Source organism: Rhea americana, unplaced genomic scaffold, assembly GCF_003343005.1.
Source record: "Rhea americana isolate MKP2758 unplaced genomic scaffold, rheAme1 scaffold_58, whole genome shotgun sequence".
In the NCBI taxonomy this organism is placed as follows: domain Eukaryota; kingdom Metazoa; phylum Chordata; class Aves; order Rheiformes; family Rheidae; genus Rhea; species Rhea americana.
This window is the reverse complement of record NW_028186734.1, coordinates 2,375,821-2,384,878: the sequence shown is the minus strand read 5'-3', so window position 1 is coordinate 2,384,878 and position 9,058 is coordinate 2,375,821. Positions and strand designations below refer to the sequence as shown.

The following is a 9,058-nucleotide window of genomic DNA, read 5'->3' as shown; positions in this document are numbered from 1 at the left end:
CTCCATGTGCTGGGGGGAGTTTCTCGCTGGATGTTTGGGGACTCGTGATATTTGCACACACTTCCTAGCTTTTGCCATGAGGTCAATGTACACATCTATAAACCTGCTGAAAGCGTAGCAGCTGGCCTCCCGTGTTCGGGGGGAGGGAGGGGGTGTGGAGGAGCGCATGKAGCCAAGGAGCGCACGCGATAACTGGCTTCGGGAGCGCCGCTCCTGGGCGATCCTGGCTCGGCTGCTGCAAGGGCTGCAGCCTCTGCGCCGGCTGCAGGCCGTCAGGGGGGCACGGGAACCAGCCTTCCCGGAAAAAAGGTTGCAAGAAAAAGTAAGCAAAACTTGGGGGGGGAAGGAGGAAATGCCTTGCTGAAATGGTRTGTGTGTGTGGCCTGGGTTATGGGAAGGGAAGGTGGGTGGTGATCACAGTTGTCCTCTTGGAGAGGAGGAAAGCACTGGGAAACCCAGCCAAAAAGAGGTGTAGTGCAGCTTGAAGTCTAGGTGCACTATGCCCCTGTTAAGTGTTACTCTCATACCTGTATCTGGGTCATTTGCAGTTAACTGTATGCTACCTGTCAAAGTTTGTTTTCATCATTTGTGTATCTTGCAGCACTTCATGCTGTTTTTTTGTTTTGTTTTGTTTTCTTAACTCTTAAAAACCTATTCCTGTCGTACTTCCTATATCTTTTTAAAGCCTCCCCTCTTTTTTTTCTTCTTCTTTGCATGTTGCGGTTGTCAACTTCCTCGTGCCTTTTACCAGGTAGGGGTCGTTGGCATAAATACAGTGCGTGTTCACTCTTCAGGACGTTACTGTTTCAAGCCTCTTGCTCACCGACTGCCTGAGTTCTTGTGTGTTCATCCTGTTTCACTGGTTTAGCGGGCTTGTCTTCCATAAGCTCAAGTGCTCAGAGTAAAGGCAAAGAGATTAGATTAGCTTCTCTCTCTAGCAAAACGTCACTTAAAGCTGTCACTACTCGAGACATATTAATAATTGAATTCACATGTGCTGTGTGCAGTTCCGTGTCTGCTCTGCTCTCTGTCGTAACAATGAGTGCCTGGAGTTCTGCAAACTGTTGACCACAAAAATCGCATAAAATGATCCTAGCTAGGCTACAGACTCAAAACTCAGACTACCTTCTTCATCTAAGCTTTGCAGGAATTCCTGCTGACAGCTCAAAGCCATGGCATTTAGCCATTTTGCTCACTTTTCCCGTTGAGACAGTGGCTTTATTTGCCTTAAAATTCCYCTGTCCTAAAGCAAAAAAGAACGAGGCTCAGCTCCGAGGCAGTGGGTATGGGACTAAAGCTGTCAAGTCTCACAGGCTACACAGGCAACCAGCATAGCTTCCTACAACACATACAACATGCACAACCCRTTGTAGCGCTGTGGTGCTGCTGTGCTGCATAGCATGGATCGTGGCTACTGAAGCTGATGCAGACACRTGTAAGTCCCATCTGCCTCCCAGCTAACCCCTGTCCCACTGGTTGCCAGGGTTTCTGCCACATTTTGTGTTTCCACTGACAGACAAAAATAGACGTGTTGAGCTCTCAGTCATTTACACCCATGCATAATAAACCTACAAAGATGCATTCAGGTAGCATTTCAGTTGGTGACGTAACCAGGAGGGCCAAGCGGCTGCTTATGAGGATGGGCCAAATGAAACTATCTAACTCTGTTTGCACTTGGACCACAGACCAAGGCTGTGGCTGCTTTCTCTAATTKCAGCCTACTCAGTGCTGCCCTGGGCAAAGAGCCCTGTCTATAGATGCGTAACAAAGTGACACTCTTGGGGTCAAGGACTCCTTTTCCGTGCATTTAAAAATCTTGCATGTGGTTTTCAGTGTGAGGTTTTCAGCTGATGGTGAAGAGGATGAACCTGACCATAGAAAGAGTGGTTTGATCRTAGTGCTGTGGGCTTTGCAATGGGTACATGGCTGTATGGCTTCCCTGACTCCTTCGCTGTCATGCAGCTAAGGAATATGATGCTGCAGGTGTTCCTGGAGCTCCTCCATCAGGGACGTTTCRCAGGAGGACAGAATTTGGCTTTTTTTTTTTTTATTATCATTATTAGTAGTAATAATGAAACAATTCCCAATTGTGATGCCCCTAATACTGCCAGAATACTATTTAATAAATATGCAGGAAACAAATAGTACTACCTCTAGAGGTTTTACAGTCTAGTATCTCTTTGGGAAATCACATGTTGTACACTTCAAACATGCTCCTGCTATTCCCCTACAAATAAACATTTAGAGCTAGAGTGACTTATGTTAGGGACAAGCCCTTCCATTACTTTAACTGATGTGTCCTACTTAGTATTCAGCATAAAACCGAATCATCTTTCCTATTTCAACTTTACCTCTAGTGTCTTAGGTCTTTTGCAGGAGCAAAATTGTTTTCCRTCGATTAGTGAATAGATTTTAGTGCTTGGCTAGGGGTTTTCAGCCTTTTGACCTGTCCTTTAGAGATCATAATTTGTCACCAGTTTATAGATTTGACCAGGATTATTTTTTTAAACAGAAATTGCTTGACCAACTGGRGGAAGAACATGATGTCCTCCAGCTTGCTTTTACGACTCTGTGTAGCTTGTCTTGAAAGTTGATCTGGATGCTGGACACACCACTGCTGGTGAGGATCGCAATGGTTTTGTAATTTTACTGAATAAGCATTCAAGCTGTTTTGCCAGAGCCTGTAATTTCACTTCCTTTTCTGGCCTCCACTGTTCGGATTGCCTGACCTTGCGCTGAATGTCTGCCTTTGTTTTCCTTTTCACTTCTAGTATCATTCCTTGCTTGAACTCTCCTTCTATCATCTCTCTCCCTGTTTTACTTGCGAGTGCTTATGTAATATTATGCGTGGTCCTTTTCCCTGGGTTAGAGATTATTTTGACTAGTTTGGTACTGTTTTGAAAGTCATCTGATCCGTACTCCCCCCACAAAATTAACCGCAGCAGCGATTCTTGCTCTGATGCAAACAAATCAACTTGTGTTTGCGCGAGAAAGCACATCTCGCCTATGTAGCTGGCTGGGCCTTTCTCTAACTTCTGCTTTCTGTGCTGTGACAGAGATAAATATAAAAGAGAAAAAAGTTAGCAATGAATCAGCCCAGCATTTTTAAAAACTGAAATGTAGCTTTGGCGGATGGCGTTTCTAATTTCACCAGGCGCTTTGGACTGGGCCGCTGCGGCGCTCCTCCAGGTAGGCTGCCCCGGGTCAGGCACGAAACAGCCATTCCTGGGCAGCCGGCACTGAAAGGTTAGTTCAGGTTATYGTATTAAATACTGCTTAGGCAGTTGCTGCTGTAATTCATTCTTCCTGTTAAATTCAGGAATACCTTGCTTTCAGCCAAGGTATTTTCAGTGATGCACCGCCAACTTTCTGCAAGGGCTCCCTCAAAATTTCTTCCTCCTTAGCTGGGCATACAGGGGAAAATAAAAAACCAACAAACACTCCTTGCTTGTAAGCGTCCCCTTTTAGTTGAGAGCTTTGCACCTGCAAAGCGCACGGTGGGTGTCCTGCGACCCGCCTTGGCTCCAGCAGCGTGGGTGCCCTGCCGCCCCGCTCCAGGCGGTTGCTGCCTGGGCGGCTGCGCCGCGTCTCCGGAGCTGCGGCGGGCGCCGCGCGCTCGGCCGAGGCACGCGCCTGCTGCGGCTCTCTCGGAGGCGTGGGCTTGCCTCCCGCCCACTCCGTGCTCGACCCTCGCGGGCGGCGGGGGTCCCGGACATCTCTCCGAAGGGCGAGGGGTGCCCCCGTGGTGCTGGTTTTGGGCCCCCGGAGGAGGTGGTGGGCACACGGGCACGGGGGTTTCTCTGCGGGGAGCTGGTGCCTGCCAGCGCAGGCACCTCTGCTTTAAATAAGCAGCGTAGGGTGCTGGGGTGYTATTTTCCCTCCCATTTACACCTCTGTGCAACAGGTATTCCCGCGGGACTGGCAGTGAGGAGTTTCCTGTCGAACGCATGGCTGCAGGGACTTGCACGCGAGCCGGGKCCAGAGCTGCCGGCGGGTCCGTGCRGCGCCGCGCGGCTTGGGCGATGGCGAGGGCAGAGCTGGCCGTCGCTGCCTCCCTCCTGGCGGGATACGCTTCCTGCCCTAGCAAAACCCCGGCTGCAAGGCAGCCTGCGACACCAACCTCGCGGATGCAGTCGGTGAGTGCTGGCTTGGTCAGGATGAGACCTAGGGGTTTCTAACAAGCCTAACACCCCCCCCAAACCAAACTGTTCAAGTATGCATAAAGACAAAAAAAAAAAAAAAAAAATCCCACTCCTCAGTTGTGTAAGTTTGTCTGAATTCACTTCCTTGGGACCCAGCGGAGTTTGATCTTTAAGGAATGATATCTGCGAAACGTAAACATATCTGTAAAAACGTAACTGTTCGGCGATAGCATTGTAAACTGCCTTTGATCCCTTAAACAGTTGAACCACAGCTCTGCCTGTTGCCCAGGGACTGCCGGAAACGTGTGTGCACTTATGCAAATTCCTCCAAGAGGGACTGTTTTCCCGGGCTTGCTCTTCCGGCCCAGGGCACGAGGGGAAGGCGGCTCCCGCTGCAACCTTGAGCTTACGGCTCGCGGCCGAGTTGTTCAGCGGTGCRGATTATCTCCTGTGTCCCCATCCTGCGCGTTCCCGCGGCGTCTGCCCCTGTTGCCAGCGCGGCCCCAAACTGCTCCGGGCCCAAATTGTGCAGGCCTGGAGCRGCGAGGTTTTCCCAGAGCTCCTTCCATGAGCGCTGGTGGCATTGACAAGCGGAGAGCCTGCAAGCTGGGTCCTTCGGCTGCATTTTTCTCTGAACAGTCACRGAGATTGCGGTGCCCGTGCTTTGCCTCTAAATCCCCGTGACTCTTGCCGGTTCGGGGATGTTTGCACGTGGGCGTATGAACCCGAAAGTAGGAGACGAAACAGCGTCTTTGGGAACCTTGAGGGGAATCACGGCCGCGCTGGAGCCCGGCCGAGGCAGGACGCAGCCGCAACGCGRCGGGGGCGCAGCCTGCAGCTGGGGGCGGTCAGGCAGGGCTCCCACTTTGTGTTAATGTGCATTTTCCTCTTTCCCAGACTGGTGAAAGAATTTGCAAACCCCGGCGAGAGGCAGGTTGGGTGTAGGGCAAGTTGTCACTTTGCAGCTTGAGGTTGGCTCAGGGCAGTGCTAAAAGCAGAGGCCTTCTGCTGTAGGTTGGGGTTGTTTTTTGGTGCGCGAACCCAGAGAGGTGACCCTGGACTTTGGGACATCACCCAGTTTCCTTTAACTCCCACATGAGAGACTCAGACCACACAGTCGAAGGAGCAGGAGGGGCGCCCGTCTCCTCGCAGTGCTGTTCCTGGGGCATGGCCTCCCACTTTTCATACCCTGCAGGTGTCATGCAGGTAGGAAACTGCAGGTGCTAACGTGTGGGGCAGCACTCCCAAAACCGAGCACGAGTTTGTTTTGGTGGCTTTTTTATTTATTTTTTTCCCTACCTCGGTGCTCGTTCTTGACCAACGGGCAAGCTCCATCCTGCCTACTTTCCTGCCCCTCGTGATTCACTGTGATAATCACAAACGCGAAGCTGAAGTCTGGCCCTGAACCTTCTCACCGCAAAGGACTTTGCACTGCCCGCTGCTCCCGGGGTTTCCAGTGGGACCTCGGCCTTGGCTCGCGTGCCGGAGGATGCCGAGGCAGCGGGAGCTGAGGCTGCGCTGAGCCGCGCTCGCTCGGGCGGGTGGAGGAGATCTGTCGCGGCAGCCTCCTCGGAGGGGAGAGCAGCCACCGAGCAGCGGGGATGAGCCCACGTGTGCCACGTTGCCCTGCAGGGTCGGGCTCCCGTCGGCAGCCCAGAGCAGCAGCCTACGGGAGCAGCTAATACTACCAAGGAAACAGCTCGGAGGCCGTGACGACGGGTGCCAGGGGAAATCCAGGGATGCTTTCGGGCACACTTTGGGCCCTTCTCTTTTTTGCTGTTTTCCTTGCGCTGGCGAGCTGTCCCGAGGCCCAGCAAGGTGACAAACTGGAAGGTGCGCGGGCGCGCATGCCGCCTGCACGGTGCTCGGGCGCCGTTACCTGGCGAGGGCTGCCGAGGTGTGGGCCGAGCCTGGGAGAGCGTGTTTTCCTTGCAGTGTGTAGTACAGCTGCAGCGAAAGCATTGGATTGCATTTTCTATCAGCAGGTTAATTCTCAGTCGAGGTGATAACGTCCTCCCGTGAAGGACTTTGCCTCCATCGCTCCTTGTAAAGCAACTGTTCTCCCAGCAGTGGCCACAGAAAGGACACGCTCATTTACGGGACTTTAAATCATACAATCCGTTTCCAAAGACAAATAACAAATTCACAGCAGCTAGCTGGGGTACAGGGCTCCTTTTTGGACTGTAAATAGTGCAAGACAGAAACCATCAATATTTATACAATATTCAGCCCAGCACAACCTTGCTTCTTGAGTCAGAGCTTTGGAGACATGGTAATAGAAATATTAAATCACACAGAATACCTTTGCACAACATTTACAATTTAGCAATAACCGCATGTACCCAGTGCAGTGGATTTTGCTGTGTAGCACTGGGAGTAAAGGGACTGAAGGTCGGTCGCGCGCTGTGATACAGCCCCTTGGTCAGCCTGCATTTTGCTTATCACGGTTGTATCGCGGTGGCTGGGATCCTTTTAGGCACTGTGAATATTCACCAGAAGGGACTTGTGGAGAAGAGACTTCTCATCACCAGAAGGAGTGGTGAGAGAATAAGTGCATCACTGTGTGAGCTGTCACCAGATGCACAAAGGACTTTGCATTGAAAAGGCGAGGAAAAAAAAAACATTAAAAATACCATTGCTGTGTTGCCCTCTGGGTTGACACAAGTGTGACACAAGAGCAGAGCTAGGCTTTTGCAGTTTCATGTTTCTCTGACATTTTGTGAGAGGAAGAAAAAGCAGATCCAACTTCTGCTCCCAGTTCTAGTGCTGCAAGGCCAGAGCAAATGTAACAGTACCTGCTCCTGAGATGCGAGAGCAGAATTTCGCATTGTCTGTCAAACACGCTACTGAGAGACAGCCAAGGTGTGAAAAGAGGCRAATAAAAGCTGGATGATTTGGTTGCTAAACTTCTGGTCCCAGGTGGAAGTAATTACCGGTATTTAAGCTGATTCGTTCACCCTGCTCTGATGGGACTTCTGAGTTGGCGTCCGTGCAAAGTTAGGCAGAAACATGCGGTTCCTATCATGTAGTATCTTCGTACTGTGTGACTCAGGAAAGTGCTGCGAGAGGACATTCCCAGACAGCAGCATCTTTGCTGTTACTCAGCTGACGGACGGTGGCTGCGGCYGTGGCCTGGGCAACAGGACTTGTGCCAACACTCCTGTCACACGCGCTTGACACATTGGAAAACCTTGGACCGTTAGCATTAAGTTCACACATGCTCTTTGACATAGAAACAYTTCCAGTTAAAAATCATTACAGCTTGATACTGACTCACGCAACTGTTGACAAACAAAATCTGCTTGGATTACACTGTTCAGTGACCAACTCTGGATGCTTTAGCAGGTTTTCTTTGTTTTGGCTTGGTTTCCTATTTTTATTTTCAGCCTTCTACTACAAAGAAATATTTTAGCTCCAAGAGGACAAGTCTGGAGCATGGGCTGCTTCCTACCTGAAATCTCAGCATTCCSTGGGAGAAGAGAATTGATACAAATCCTTGTGATAAAATGTGGTGCTGCATGCACATTGTGTTTTTCCCTTTTGGAGGCAAGTACAAGGCTATTAAGCAAAGGACAAGAAATGAGTGAAGTATACTGCGATTTGCTAATGTGTGGCTGGGTTCCCAGTTCCATGTACGTTCTTGCCGACAGACAGCAGTTGTCCTGACGCTATTGCCAGGAAAGATGTAAACAAAAGGAAACACTTTTGTCRGCTGAAGTATTACAGTAATAATACAAAATAGTACTTCACAGAGTCTTGCAGATTGACAAATACTACCTTTTTATCAGCAATGGTATCTGCTGTATATTTTTGTACAGCTTCAATGACATAGATCACCTGTTTTTACTTTTTATTTAATCACAACCATATTTGCTATGTTGTGAGTCAGGGCAGTGACCTTGCTCTTGCATATGATCATGACATAAAATGAAAAGGTTTCAGGTGTAGTTCTTCAGGCTTGCTTGGAGGTYGACAAATGGACATTTTCCACTGAAGTAACTGAAGGTTGGTCTTTACATGTTGGCAAAGTTCCAGAACTGGCAATTAGTGAACTACACTCCAGTGAAGTTTCTTTCCTTTCCTAATAGTGTGAATGCAACTGCATAAGCTCACTAAAAAATCAAACACGTCTGTTTACACTGGATTAGAACAGTTGCTAGCAAGACAAAAGCAAGACCCACCCTTTCATACTCTTCTTTGCCACCATGAAGGCTTGCTTCATGGTAGTAACATCCATGAACTGACCTGAAATTGTTGAGTAACATTATTTGAGCTAAATATGTGCCAGGATCTGGAGCTGATGTTGTTTCAGTAGCGCATGACCGAGTGCTGCCCAGTGCAAGCCCTGGCATTGCCCAAGGACTTGCAGCTCCCTGCCCTCAGCCAGGGGCCCAGGGCCTGCTGGAGACCTCGATGCTGCTGCCGTGTGCTTGAGGCTTGCAAGCTGAGGCATCAGTGGTTGTTATGGTGGCACTGATGCACCAGTAAGGGATACAGGATATTTAGAAACTATTTAATGAAACAGATTCTTAGGAAATAGGTTTTATAGCTCTGAGAGGGGAAGGAATTTTCATCTCAGCTGTAGCTACGTGTGGTGACAGCAACACCTTGTGCATGGGTTGCTGCTTTGGTGGTGGTATCTGTGCTCTTCCAGCCAGGTCCTGCACTTCCCCTTGCTTTTCTCCTTCCCTAAGGCCAGCAAGTACTCTCCCTTTCACAGTACGGCAGGATACCATAGCAGTTTTGGTATACCCTTTGGTACATTTTGAGTTGACTGACTGCAATTTTTCCCTTTCGCAGGAGGGATGAGGAGCAGCACACACTGWGGTGCATTGGTTAGCTCTATTTCCTCTTAGTTTTGGCAAATCAGCCATACTTACAAGTTAAAGAAAGCTTGAGATTGTTTTTCTCAGAAA

The 9,058-nt window shown here is 49.7% G+C and overlaps 1 long non-coding RNA gene across 1 annotated transcript in view; it reads left to right on the top strand.

The window, feature by feature from the left end:
- The first annotated feature begins 259 nt into the window (after nucleotides 1–259).
- The window catches only part of LOC146587595 (uncharacterized), a 19,915-nt gene continuing 11,116 nt past the window's right edge, over nucleotides 260–9,058 (top strand). Inside the window, exons 1-2 of the long non-coding RNA XR_014897607.1 lie at nucleotides 260–322; nucleotides 2,513–2,620. This is a non-coding gene — a long non-coding RNA (uncharacterized LOC146587595). The remainder of the gene's footprint in view (nucleotides 323–2,512; nucleotides 2,621–9,058) is intronic.